Here is a 15,272-nt window from a genome sequence, read left to right on the forward strand (position 1 = left end):
AATACATTGTATACACTGTTGGTCCCTCCTGAGAACGTCAGTCACAGCATGAAGTAGGCGTACTCAAGGTAAACATTTTTTTTTTTTTACCAGCAAGTTGTGGTTACTATGGCGACAACTTACACAGTGTGTGTTTTGGTGCTTTACCATCAAGCGGCCAATTTACGACAAATCTTTGAGAATAGACATGTAACGCTCAATTATTGACAAGATGGAACACAACTGCAGATAACTGAAACTGAGAATGTTTTATTGCTTTAAATAAAGAAATAATCAATTCGAACTGTCTCTTTAATTCCTGGCAGAAAATAAGCAGCAGCAGAGTTGCAGTGAGTTTAGGATAAGGCAGAATTAGTCCAACCAGAGAGGAGTTCCCAAATAGATATAATAAATGGCAGTTGATTGATTAGTAATTGTTGGAAACAGAGTTATTAGTTTAGGTGGAGGTGATAGTGAGCAAGCAGAGATGTAAGATAGGTATTATCCAGCTTGAGCCAATTTGTTTTACTTAGCTTTTGTAGGAGTGATAGTCCAAATTGGTGAGATAGATTCCCACAGTGGATCGAGTTACAGCAGGCAAGAGAATATCCAAAAACAGTTCCGAGGTCGTAGGAGAGGAGAAGGAGGGTAAACGATTAAACAGTCCGGGTCCGATACACAGTAGAGGTAATAAGTAATTCAGTTTTGAAGTTCGCGGGAGCTTTCAAGTTGATCCAGCACTGTGGTGTTGACGCGGTCTCCCTATGTATCCTGGGAGCGACCGCGTCAGAGGAGGGGGAGTGGCCGCGCTCCGTCTACCCGGAAGTCCACGGTTAGCGAATGCCGGAAGGTCTGACAAGACATTACTTTTGAAATATTGCAACAAAGTTGAAGACTTGTAGGTAATTAATAGCAACAAGCTACCAGCTGCTGATAACGACAGCTTATGGCAGATATTTACTGACAAGATTGGAAACCAGTCCAAATTTCGTTCCTGGCAGAATGCAAGAGCTCTAGTGCCCTCTGCTCTCTACTTTGGGTTGTCTCCAGCAAAGCAGATCAATGGGACTACAGGCTCTAGCACTTAACCATTACTAAGAAACAACTTTAAAAAACCGTTAACTTCTTACTTTAACCTGTGGATATACTCTGCTCTGTTTACAGGTCCAGCAGAATTCATCAGCTTCAGAAAAGGCAGTTGGAAAATCAGAATCTATTAAAGCTAGATCATCGGGCCTGGGACACTACAGCGTTAGGAATACAGATACATGACGCTAAAGTGTTCGTTTAAGATACACATTTTCCTTGCTGTATTGGTTGGATAAGATTTGGGAAGATCTGCGTGATGAAAGAGCAGTATTTTAAAGGGACATATAGTCACCTGAACAACTTTAGCTTAATGAAGCAGTTTTGGTGTATAGAACATGCCCCTGCAGCCTCACTGCTCAATCCTCTGCCATTTAGGAGTTAAATCCCTTTGTTTATGAACCCTAGTCACACCTCCCTGCATGTGACTTGCACAGCCTTCCATAAACACTTCCTGAAAGAGAGCCCTATTTAGGCTTTCTTTATTGCAAGTTCTGTTTAATTAAGATTTTCTTATCCCCTGCTATGTTAATAGCTTGCTAGACCCTGCAAGAGCCTCCTGTATGTGAATAAAGTTTAATTTAGAGATTGAGATACAATTATTTAAGGTTTTTTTTCATGCAGGCTCTGTCAATCATAGCCAGGGGAGGTGTGGCTAGGGCTGCATAAACAGAAACAAAGTGATTTAACTCCTAAATGACAGTGAATTGAGCAGTGAAATTGCAGGGGGAATGATCTATACACTAAAACCGCTTTATTTAGCTAAAGTCATTTAGGTGACTATAGTGTTCCTTTAATTTACATTAATTTGTTGGGAAGGGGCGCTGTCCATATTTACGTGGCACAATTAAAACCCCATTAGTGATTGTAGAATTGAGTGAATATATTTTGGTAATAGTTCATGGATACGCTAGATAAGAAGAAGAAAAAAAAATAAAAGTTGTCTTGCTATGTTGCACCTGCTAAGATTTCAAAATAATTAAGTAGAACATTTCACTTTCAGGGAGTTGCTAGGAAAACCATGTTGACATTTCTCACAGTCTACATATAAATTCCACAGGATTTTGGTCATCAGGTGAAAAGTGCTGAGCATCTAAATAGAACATTACATAGGCTGATTTATTATCATGAAATGGATTCTGTAGGAACTGCCAAGGCTGATACATTTGTCTTGGGCAGCTAGCGAGTCTTTAACGTGTCAGAGACCAACAATAAAATAAATTAAATAAAAATGGTCACATATGTGTAGCTCTGCGCACCACGTAAATTTTACATATTATATATTATTTTAATTTGTCTCTTTTCCGATCCACAGCTTGGTTAGTGAGAAAGTCAAAGCACAGGCTGAGAATCCCAGCAGCTGCAGCTTACACCCTTAATAAAGGCCACGTGTGTCACAGGTTCGTCATTGCTGCCCCATTCTAATGTTTGCATAATTACTGTACCTCCCCTCGACTGTAATGTTACCTGTAAAGCACTATAAACAAACTACAGATACTATTGTGAGAGACCACCCGCTCACCCTGGGATTTTGATGGACTCCGAAACCCGTTACCTCCTCCTGAAGGAGTTATATTCACAATATTTTCCCCTCCGAGCTGTGCCTCCACTCCAGCACCCTCCCTAGTGGCCTTCTGAAGCATCATAGACCCGCACTGCAGTTTTTAGTGACTGGGACTTTCCACGCAACTCTTCTCGTCACCGGATTGGAGGCTAGCCGCAGCCCGCTGAGACTTTGACTTCCATCCAAATCGGGCTAGACACCTCCGATCAAAGCACTTTTTGGACAGAGTGGACACTCAGAAGAAAGCATTCTGGGAACACCATTGGTTTAGGGATGAAGAAATGGGAACCCCAGGTTTTATGTGATACGGTGTACTGGCACTGAAGTTTCTAAACGATAATTAAAATTACCTGCTCAGGTACAGACACCTAGGTGCCAGTTACGTTGCAATCCTCATTGTTATTCTGGGGACCTCCTGTTGAGGACTAAGGTATAAAAGTGCATTGTTGCCTAATAAAAACAGTTCTTCTTCACCCTGCAATAAGTCTCAGTTAGTGATTGGGGTGAAGCTGCTCAACAGCTGTACCACTGGGATATGCTGGGAGCTATGAAGGGCATCCTTGGCGGCGATTTCGGAGTAGGCTGTCACAAATATACACAGCCGGATGAATCTAGAGTGTTAATTGAAATGCAGTACTAAAGAGTAGGTGGTTTTGAAGAGCCTGCAAATAATATAAAAATAATAATTATAATAAATGTCACTTATTATTCCACATAAAGCCATTTATCATTGCAAACGGTCTGCTTTGTGTAAATTGAAGCAGCGCAAACTTGCATAGAATATTTATTATTAGCTTTATATGAAGTGACATTAATATCTTAACTACTCAAATTAAAGGATTCAGGCACTAAAAGGGAACAAGACAATAGACAGTCTGGTTGGAAAAACATAGACAATAGACACAGCTGGTCTCTGCCACATTCCTGACGTAAGAACTGATACTACCCATACAAATACCTGCATTTTACTATTTACTAGAAACATATATGAGGATCACTACACAAGGGCAGGATTTATCAAAGTGATGTTATCTAAATGAGGGTGTAAAGTTTTAAAAGTGGGACAGTCTCTCTGGCAACCAATGATTCTATTGTTGAATACTTTTAAATCTTTGCGCCAATTATTTTCGAACGTCCAGATCTTGAATATCCCCCAAGATTACAATGAAACAGATCATACAACATCCCTTAAAAGGGATGCACCACTGTGGAATTTATATTCCCCGCACCATAAGCATTTAATGCATTATCTAAATTCCAATATTGTTGAATGGGTAAGGCAGTGGCTGAGTGACAGGCAATAGAGGGTTGTAGTCAATGGAGTATATTCAAAGCATGGTCTAGTTACCAGTGGGGTACCTCAGAGATCTGTACTCGGACCCAGTTTGTTTAATATTTGTATTAGTGATATTGCAGAAGGTCTTGATGGTAAGGTATGCCTTTTTGCTGATGATACTAATATATGTAACAGGGTTGATGTTCCAGGAGGGATAAGCCAAACAGCAAATGATTTAAGTAAACTAGAAAAATGGTCAGCGTTGTGGCAACTGACATTTAATGTGGATAAGTGCAAGATAATGCATCTTGGATGTAAAAACCCAAGGGCAGAGTACAGAATATTTGATAGAGTCCTAACCTCAACATCTGAGGAAAAGGATTTAGGGGTGATTATTTCTGATGACTTAAAGGTAGGCAGACAATGTAATAGAGCAGCAGGAAATGCTAGCAGAATGCTTGGTTGTATAGGGAGAGGTATTAGCAGTAGAAAGAGGGAAGTGCTCATGCCATTGTACAGAACACTGGTGAGACCTCACTTGGAGTATTGTACTGGAGACCGTATCTGCAGAAGGATATTAATAACTTAGAGAGAGAGTTCAGAGAAGGGCTACGAAACTGGTTCATGGATTGCAGAATAAAACTTACCAGGAAAGGGGGGGGGGGGGGGAGATATGATAGAAACATTTAAATACATAAAGGGAATCAACACAGTAAAGGAGGAGACAAACTACCACAACAAGAGGACATAGTCTTAAATTAGAGGGGCAAAGGTTTAAAAATAATATCCGGAAGTATTACTTTACTGAGAGGGTAGTGGATGCATGGAATAGCCTTCCAGCTGAAGTGGTAGAAGTTAACACAGTAACAGAGTTTAAGCAGGTGTTGGATAGGCATAAGGCTATCCTAACTATAAGATAAGGCCAGGGACTAATGAACGTATTTAGAAAGTTGGGCAGACTAGATGGGCCGAATGGTTCTGATCTGCCGTCACATTCTAGGTTTCTAAATCAGAGGTTCTCAACGGCAACCTGGGCACAGCACCCAATACTTGGTCACAATTCTATTTAAACAGGCCTCTCATACAGACAGCCACTAGAGTACTGGAACAAGGTGAGCAAATCCTTTTTATTTTCTTTTAGCTTTATCTTGCACATGTGTGATCTGGCTATCAGTAGGGACAGGAACACTATAGCAACAGGTATACAGATTGACCCTTACCCATTATCAATATCAATTGGAAAGCATATCATTGGCAATGATTTGCTGACTATTCTTTGGATGGGACATAGCATATAGACTTAGGAGCTATAATTGCTAAACTCAGTTACAGTGGTTATGGTGCTTAGGCTGTCTCTTTAAGGTTTCTGGCTTACCTGAAACAGACCTTGTAATTAACATGTATGTGGATAACTGGTCACCGACAGACCTTTTGGGAGCTGTCCATCTGACAACTTGCATTGAATTTACCATCACAAACTACTGCAAAAGAAAAAAGTCATTGAAATGAAGGAGGACATCTTAACAAAAGCCAGCATCAGTGCGGCTCTCTGTGTACGAGGTAAACTGATATTAAGCAGAGTGTAAAATATTTACCAGCTCTTACATAATTAATGATGTCAGCAGCTCCAGGACAAAGTTTGAACAATTGAGATGCTTTAATTTAGAAAAAGGCAAAACATCATATTTACCGTGTCTACTACACCGTGAAACCGTCAGCTGCACAGAGCCAAGTATATGGCTTAAATAATAAAATATATCTGAATTGTGCTCTGGGTTTGTAGGAAAAAGCCCACAGCAGCGTTATATAACAATAACTTCTATTGTAAGTTCTAAAGAGAGGGGATCTTACAGCCTCCATACATCCCAAATTGTGTACTTTGTACTGCGCTACATAACCTGGTGTTGCTATATATAGAAATAACAACACAGAATTAAATGCCAACAGTAATTGGGTACAAACGTTTATTGGGATTATGCTGAGAAATGGGAATCACACCTAAATTAATTCTAGGGTGACCTCTACAGAAAGCAATATGCTTTAAAGAATAAATATAGAATACAATATTTCAGGGGTACAGAGTTTATATTTGTGTGGGAGACACTGTGGTGATAAGGGCATCTAGACTCATATGTGATAGACTTGTCCCTGGGTTCCCTCATTTTGTTTTAAATATGTTTATTGGTTTCACACCATAAATTTCAATGCAAACTTATTTGTATTCAAGCATGTAATTGCATACGCAGAGGCGTAATTATCAATACATGTGTGGGTACGCGAGCTGTTGCCTGCACAGAGGCCTATTAATTGAGTCATTGGTTTTACAGGAAGTAGATTCATATTCAGTCATGTGCGTTTTGTGACTCTTGCGATGCTAGTTTCTTGTCTTTGTGTTTATGTCTTTATGCCACCATCACAGCTGGTACATCGTTGCCTCCGGGCTGCCTGCCAGCGATCTGTGCGTCGTGGGGAGCCGCCACTGCGATGGTGAGTAGGCCGGCTTCTTTATTTGCGGTGTTCCCAGCTCAGAACCCGCCCTGTTTGGGGTCTCCATAAAGCCAGGGTGCTGCTTGTTAAATATTTGTTGGTCTTTTCTGTTTTGGGGCAGTCTGAGCGCTGTTTTTTTGCAGTTTTTCCGGGTTCAGGCTTGGAGGCATAGTGTTCTGCTGCCTCTCAGCTCGGCGGCCCGGCCCGCCCCCCTGGTTCCCTCATTTTGGATAGGTGTGATGGACCCTCCTATAGACATGTTCAGTAGACCATCTGATCTGTACCCCTGGTCCTTCTTGCTTGCACGGTTGATAGAATGTCTTCCCAAACATGACCCAAAGCTCTTCAATGAATTACTTTAGCAGTGTGTTGAAGGCTGGTTAACATATAGCTGAAAGATACATTTCCGTCACTCGAGAGAGTCATATTGAAGGTCAGAGATGATCAACCTATGGATAGCCTTACAGCTAAAGTACTTTAATGTAATGTGCCATCTCACCATAATCGAAACTCTGCTGTGTCATTTTAGTTATCTAGATTCCACATAGCCATTTACTTCCCTCTATTCCAGTGCTGACAATAGTCCCCTCGCAGCAGCCTGCTCTGCCTTCTGTGAAGTCATGAAGTATGGATCACATCCATCATGAGAAGCTTTAGACTGGATTAAAGGGGCGCTCATAGGAATTACAATAATACACCGATCAAATGCTTCTCCCAGAGAAGCATAGCTTCAGTGATGGCTAGTGTTCTGTGCAGCACAGTTCAGGATACGGTTTCGATTTGCAAGAGGTTTGTTTCCGTCAAGCACCACCTGCAAGTTTATCAAAGCCAGCATGCCAATGCAATGAATCAATGTGTCTCTATAGGAAGCATTCTGTGTTTCCATGCAGAGCGCATGAACATAGTGCAGGACTACACTACGAAGCACCTATAGTGGCCGTCTGAGTGACACTGAAAAGGGCGCGTTTACAGTGCTAAGACTGCAGGGACATGCTATAGACACCAGAATAACTACATTAAGCTTGAGAGGTGAATACAGCATCCCTTTTAATCTTTAATACGCAATATTAAATACTATAGGCATCAAAGCAACTTTAGCCTAATTAAGCATTTTTTGTGTATAAATTATGCCCATGCAGTCTCACTGCTCAATTATCTGCCATGTAAGAGTTAAATCACTTGTGTTTCTGTTTACACAGCCCCAGCCACACCTCCCCTGACTGACTCACACAGTTTGCATGAAAGCAAATGTTGTTGAGTGTTTATCTCTTGATCTGAAAATCTAACTTTAACCCCTTAAGGACACAACTTCTAAAATAAAAGGGGTTAATCTCTCTCTCTCTCTCTCTCTCTCTCTCTCACACACACACACGGCTTTTGCTGGGTCTAGCAGACTATTAACAGTGCAGGAGAGAAGTAGTTCTAAATTAAACAAAATGTGCAATAAAGGAAGTTTGAACATTGGATCTCTATATACAGGAAGTGTTTAGAAAGGTTTAGAAAGGCTGTTCAAATCACATGCAGGAAGGTTGCATAAACAAAGTGAGATAATGCAGTGTTTATATTACAGCCTACGGCCACTTTTCAGATGGCAGCACTGCCATTCAGTGTCTCCACCCTCGGTATGGAGACACTGAACTTTCCTCGTAGAGATGCATTAATTAAAGTCACCTCTATAAAGGAGATGCTGATTAGCCAGGGCATTACCCATCTTTTTCTGGGTAGTCTTCTTGGATGGTCTCTCCCCTGTTCAACACAGTTACACAGCTGAAAAGAGACTTGTGTCCATCAAGTTAATCCTTCCTCACATTTGTTTTTTTGCTGTTGATCCAAAAGAAGGCAAAAAAAAAAAAAAACCCAGTTTGAAGCACTTCCAATTTGGCAACAAGCTAGGAAAAAAAAAATTCCTTCTTGACCCCAGAATGGCAGTCAGATTTATCCTTGGATTAAGCAGTTATTACCCTACATTGAAAGATTATATCCTTGAATATTTTGGTTTGGCAAGTATGCATCTAGTAGCTGTTTGAACATCTGTATGGACACTGATAGAACCACTTCTTCAGGCAGAGAATTCCACATCCTGATTGTTCTTACAGTAAAAAAACCTTTTCTTTGACAAAATCTTCTTTCTTCCAGTCTAAACGCATGGCCTTGTGTCCTATGTAAAGTCCGGTTTGTGAATAGATTTCCACACAATGGTTTGTATTGGCCCCGAAAATATTTGTATAATGTTATCATATCCCCTTTCAGGCGATGTTTTTCTAAACTAAATAGGTTTAACAGTTGCGGGTAGACCGGCTATTTGGTATTTATATATTTTCTTGATCTTTCGTTTTTCGGATACTGTGTTGCTTTATTTACATAACATTATTTTTTATGCTTGCACTACCGTGGCATTTAGGAGGACAGCTGTTTCAGTGTGATGCATGTGTACTTGAATGTGGAATTTTGTCTCATTCACCATGTTTAAAGTTTTCTTCCAGTGCTGGGTGTGGCTTGTGCTGGCTCTGCCCCTGATCAGTCTCCTTGAAAGTATCAGCCAATCCTATGGGAAAGCATTGTGATTGGCTCAGAGAAATCACTCCTGATGATGTCAGCCAAGTAGGCAGATCAGGGGCAAGGTGGGCTAGAGGGTGGTTTTAACGCAATATGGTCAGGAATACAGGTTTGTGTTCATGACCCTATAATGTTTCTTTAAATTAAAGTTGTTTGCGTGCATATAGTATTCCTTTATAAATAAACAAAAAAAAAAACAAAAAAAACCATTATTTGAAGAAAACAAAAATGGTAATAAGTCATAGGTGAAATTCAATATTATATTATTCTCTCATATAATTTCAAGATAAGTGATGGTTTGCTTTTAACAGATTGAGTAAATACGAAACTGTCTCCAATAAAAAGCAGACTGTTTCACTTTCCCAGAATGAAAACCTAGCTGATAGTTCAGGCTGGGAGGATGCTACAACGTAAAAGCTGCATAAAAGAAACCTATTGAATATCTCTGCAGCTAGCGGCTTACTTGGAAAATGGATATAATGTAAGAAAGGAAATCTGACAGAGTATGTGCTTCCTCAAGGTCTGACAAAGATCTTTTTGTCACAATGAGAACATTTTGTCAATATAATAGTAGCAATATTCAGGAATATGCTAATGTTTGAAAGCAGCATTAAATTTGCCTTTATTTAAGATATTTTAAAATATATTCTTCCATCTCTCTAGCTAAGATGTTGCGCTTTGCGCCAGGCACAGTTAATTTGCTGAGAGCGTCCAGCTCTCCATAGGAAGTAGTGGAGACAGGGAGCAGCACTCGGCAAAACACAGATAAGAAACCAAATTGTTCTAAAATGGTTTGACTCCTAGCTAGGTGGGGGGCAGGTGGTGGGTGGGGCAGGGCACTCCTGGTACCATAACCACTACAATGCACTGTAGTGGTTATGGTGCTTGGAATGTTGCTTTCATTCTACACTTTTAAACCAAGCTTCACATCGTTAAATGAGGCTTAAAGCATGCATAGTGTATCTTGAGAACATAGTGACACAGAGCAAACAAAACAGCTTTTTTTATGCTTACCACTGCCATACACCTCAACACAGTAAACACTTCATCAGAAATTAACGTGTGGGAGTAATGTAAAACGTCTCCAACAGAAAAGGGGGCAAGGATTTCACACTACATCCTATAAGGTTTTAATATTTTTGACTGCAGTGTGAAATTTATATCATACCACACTGACAACATTTAGTTACTGCTCAATAACAATGATTTCCCACCACAAGCCACCTTAAACTGTGCCCTAAAACAATGATTTCAGTACTACAATAGGTTGAATGCAGCCATTGAAATAAAGTTGTTATGGTATGAGGAGGTCGCGGGTGCTTCCTTACCTTTAGGAGCAACACTGTTCACGAATGGTGTAACTGCATTATTGGCTAGCGCCATTCCTCACTGTCCCTGTCCACGTACGCTTAAGAAAAGTAATCTACAGGAAGCCATGGACTGCAGCCAGGCAGGGGTACCGCTGATTGACTTAGACGCACCAAGCAAATCATAAATATGTAAACTTTTAAAATTGACCTTAGCACAGTGTGTTTAATTTAGAAGTTTGTATCTCCTGCTATAACCTGCAGCACTTCCTGTTTGTGATTAAAGTCAAATTAACAAAGCAGGAGATAACTAGTAAAGTAAACACAATGTACTGTTAAGATTGGTTTGAAAATGAAACTTTTTACGGACGTTATGCAAGTCACAGCCAGGGTAGGTGTGCCTAGGGCTGCATAAACAAAGTGAATTAACTCCTAAATGGCAGAGAATTCATCAGCTAGACTGCAGGGGCATGATCTGTACATCAAAACTGCTTCATTAAGTTATTAGTATTTTATAGGCATTTATGGTGTCCTTTAATTAAGTCCTTCCACTCACTAGGAATTGCAGGCTGGTGTGTGCATTATGCAGGTGATCAATAGTTCAGTTAATGATATATTTTGGTTTATGTAATCAATCATAATATCAGCTGCACAATACACACCACCCACCTACTTGAACATATATACAGTTATGAATGTCGTTTTCTGCTCCGTATATTTCTGATTTCTTTGTTTACATTCTTGATTTTATCTTTTCCATTCTAATTGTACATTCTACGGAAAACCACCATAAACAAAATGTCAGTTTTAAGTAACGTTTTTCCTAGTAGCCAGTGGGATGCACATTCCTGCTTACCTGCTTTAAATGAACATACCCTGATTTAGGAATCAAACGGTGTTGCTGCAGGATGTGAAGAAAGAAAAATTGCTTCCTCCAGTCTACTGAAATGCTATTTGCAAAACAATTTCGAAAATATGGTTTTACATACAAAAAAAAAAAAAACAACAACCCCACCCCCACAAAACAGTACATTTAAAGCTAGAGTATCTGAACATGGCCAAGTTGGATAAGTCTTCTAAATGGACCATATTGGCATTTGCCTGGAGAATGTCTGACAATTCATGCTTTAGTGATTCACCTTGTTTGCCTCCCATTAATTTTAATGGGGGGGGGAGAGAGGGGTACAAAATGTCATCTCTTATCGCACATACGTTTGTCCATCCAGAGTAATCTCCACATGCAGCAGTGTTATAAATGAATGCGTGGGCAGCCTCTAATGCCCCTGTACCCTGAGCAGAGCCATATGGCTTTTGATTATTGGTGGGAGGTCCAGCGATAAGCAAGTGCATAGGATAGCGTGGATATTTTATCGTTTAAGTTGCATTAGTCAAATGAAATTGGTTTAAAAGGGAACACTACGCGCACCATAACCACTACAGTGTGCTAAAGTATACAATATGGATGTAACCGTTGTTTGACCAACAAAATAACATATAAACAAAAAGAGTTACTTACTAAAAGTGTATTTCAAATTTAAGGCCAAATGGAAAGCGTAGCCGATTTAGAGAATGTTTCCACTTAAGTTATTTTGATCTTAAAAGAACATTATAGGGTCCATATTTCCAGAGACACGTCGGTCCTCTGGAACTGAACCCCCCCCGCCTCCTTGGTGACATCATCAGAATTTACGATTTTTAGCCAATCCAATGCTTTCCCATAGGAAAAGCATTGGACTGGCTGAAATCGGCAAGGAGGCCGTCCCTGCAGAGAGTGGAGACACTGAACAGCAGTGCTGCACACTGAGCAGCACTCCCCTAGGAAGCACCTCCAGTAACCATCTGAGGAGTGGCCACTGGAGGTGTCCCTAGGGGGCAATGTAAACACTGCCGTTTCCTTGAAAAGGCAGTGTTTACATGAAAATGCCTGAAGGCAATGATTTTACTCACCAGACCAACTACATTAAGCTTTACATTATAGTGTCCCTTTAATCGAAAGCTAGTTTGTTGCTTAATGAAAAACACTAAAATAATCAAATATTTAACTGTATAAATCACATTATCATACCAGATGTGGGCCAGAATAATTTAGATGCCGTTGCTCAACCAATTCTACACCTTTGGTGAAAACCAAAGTTATGGGAACTACACCTCCATTCTTGAAAGCAAGGCTCGGTAAAGAAACACCAAAGGCAGGTTTGCTGCTGAGCCGAGCTGTCAAGGACCATACAGAGCCAGAATCTTAAGTCCCCATTCAATAAAACCCCTTCAACATACCAAGAGATTCATACATGCTTTTTGAGTATGATCATCACACAGGATGTCCACAAGAACGATTACGGTATATTTTCAGAAATTATCTAAGTAAGATGTCAGGTCCCATATTGTAGTGCGTTTTAACAAATTTCCATTAAAAAAAAAAAAAAAAAAAAAAAAGGAGGGGTATCTGTGAAACATATTTTCACTGTGGGTAAAGCATTTTACCGGTGTCAGTATAACAAAAATAAATACATCTTTATTTCAGCTGTTTTATCATTCCCAATAGACTGGATTCTCATGTCAAAACATGCAGGGTTATTCAATAAGCTCTGAATTTTAGCAAACAAAATCCAAATAGAAAAATGAAGGCTAAAATCTGTGATTTGGCTAAATTCTAAAACTCCATTATACTCACAATCTGAATTTAACTCACGATCATTCAGTTTAGTGACTATCCCGGATAGCCTTTCATTCACTTACAGAGGCAATTTCCTTTTCTTCAGATGTATAAGAAGCTTCTCTGGGCAAAAATTGACGCACACTTGCGTGGTCTTTAACGTCAATGATTACGGCATATGAGTTAGAGGGAGAAAACCTCAGGGTTATTAACTAAAGTAAAAATTCAAAAGTGGAATTTACATTTATCATCAAAATAGCCGAACTGGATATAAATTGTGCATTCGGCTTCTCTGGCCTTACATTTTAAATTCACTTTGAATTCTCATTTTAGCAGATAACTCTGCATGTATAGTAGAATAAGGTTTCACGACTTCCTCTTGGGACCCAAGCATGGAAATAGAATACATCATTGTTATGCACTGGGAGGTTTTACTATGCCAGGTTTGACAAAAAAAAAAGGGGGTGTGTCAGCCCAGGAACCATCAACATTGGTTAAACACTCACCAGCCAGCTGGACCTCCAAGCAATCACATCAGAAGAAATTTACTAGAATGCTCGGTTTTGGAGCTTGTTAATGAGGTCCTTGCTTTGCACTTTCTTTGAACTTGAGAATCATGGTGTTTTGTTTGTTTGTTTTTTTTAAACGTGCATCTGGCATCATAGAAGAAAAAAAAAATATTTTCTTTTTGCACATTATGCTGTGCAGGTACCTGGACGGTCCATTCTAGTATTTATATTGTGAGATATTTTATGGTTTCAATAAAAACAAATATTAGATTGTAAGCTCTTTGGGCAAGACCCTCATCACCGCTTGTTTCTGTAAGTCAAACTTGTATGCCATGATGTTTGCCCATTGTACAACACTGTGGAATACATTTGCATGTTAAATTACCTCTACAAATTAAGGAACTTTAAAAAAAATCTAGCCTATAAAGATACACAATTATAAGCAGCACATAATTAAAATAAAATTGTTTTGAAGTTACACGATACTATCATTAGACAGATGCAGTTCCGGAGTTTATTTTTTTATATGCTTAACCGCAATCATTGTTGGTTCTGCAGCAAATATTAAGACAGGTTTTAATACGCTTTCATTGCAAGCAACATGCGCAGCCAACCTTGACTTGTGTTAACCTTTATGGCAGTTAAAGGGTTTAGGCCAGTTTAATAGGATTGCAATAGATTCTATGATGCCAGGATCCCCAGTGAGTGCATGCAGGAGTCCGAATACGCTGCAGTTTTATGAATGTGAAAAAAAATAGAATGGCTCCATCACTGCTCAATATAATAATGTATGCTAGGGAAATGCCATAGGGTACACAATACAACACAATCACACAAAACACAACCACAAGGCCACCTGCTCATTGCTCAACTACAGCCTCCTGCCACTTCCATTACCTGATCAGTCATATAGACAGATCTATTAATATTTGTCTGTAGTCCAAGTTAGATACAATTTGATGCTAAGCAGAACCACATGAGAAGAAAAAAAAAAACACAACAAAAAACAGTCCTGTAATAAAAGGCCAGGCTAAATGAAATCACCATGACATGATATTGTGCTGTCCATTGCAGAACAAGCATTGCTGACATAGTAATTGTATTTAGCTGCAGTCTCAGAAACAAGTCAGTCATTCATTTGCTTGCAGCCTATGTTAAGCTATATAGAACAATTAATACTAAAAATAAATATTATGCAGTGGTAAAATGCACACACTATAAGTACAACACACACAAGAAAGAAAAAAAAATGACTTATTTTTAGAATTCAGTAATTGTATCCCTGCACTGTCATTCACCATGCAAATTAAATTTTAATGGCATGTTAGGCATTAACAAATAACATGAGATGAAATAACATTCAGGTGTTTCAAAGCAATATGACTGCAATGGTTTTTGTGGGTTTTTTTAGCATTTCAGAATTCTAGCAGATCTATGTCTCTCCGTATTAGCAGTGCAAAAAATAACCTCACAGCAACAAAGACAAGTTAAAGACAACTAAACTTACCTTGCTAACACAATGCAGTGTCCTTGGTGCGGATTCAGAACATGCTGGTGGATTCTGCTGTGTTTGTCTCTGTGCCCTGACTTCACTGAAGCCATCTGCATCATCTGACCAATCAAAATAGCCTCCTCCTTCCTCATTACAATGTATCTGGAATCGTCAGGTCTGATGCAAGGTTTTCTACAGTGCAGTGTATCAGAGCTAGGATGCTGGGCTATTTTCTTTTCAAAGATGTAGAATTCTGGAAGGAATTATGTGATGCTTTATTTTGACTTTTGAGTTCTGCACACAAATTGCTTGTTTCCTTAGCTACCAATAGTATCCATTAAATAATATAATGTTTATTTTAGA

At 39.4% G+C, this 15,272-nt stretch overlaps 1 protein-coding gene across 1 annotated transcript in view; it reads right to left on the reverse strand.

The window, feature by feature from the left end:
* The window catches only part of SORBS1 (sorbin and SH3 domain containing 1), a 317,838-nt gene extending 302,830 nt beyond the window's left edge, over nt 1-15,008 (reverse strand). The window contains exon 1 of the mRNA XM_063434302.1: nt 14,925-15,008. The gene's annotated coding sequence lies outside the window, so the exon portion shown is untranslated. The remainder of the gene's footprint in view (nt 1-14,924) is intronic.
* Nucleotides 15,009-15,272: the final 264 nt, after the last annotated feature.

Source organism: Pelobates fuscus, chromosome 10 (assembly GCF_036172605.1).
Source record: "Pelobates fuscus isolate aPelFus1 chromosome 10, aPelFus1.pri, whole genome shotgun sequence".
Taxonomy (NCBI): domain Eukaryota; kingdom Metazoa; phylum Chordata; class Amphibia; order Anura; family Pelobatidae; genus Pelobates; species Pelobates fuscus.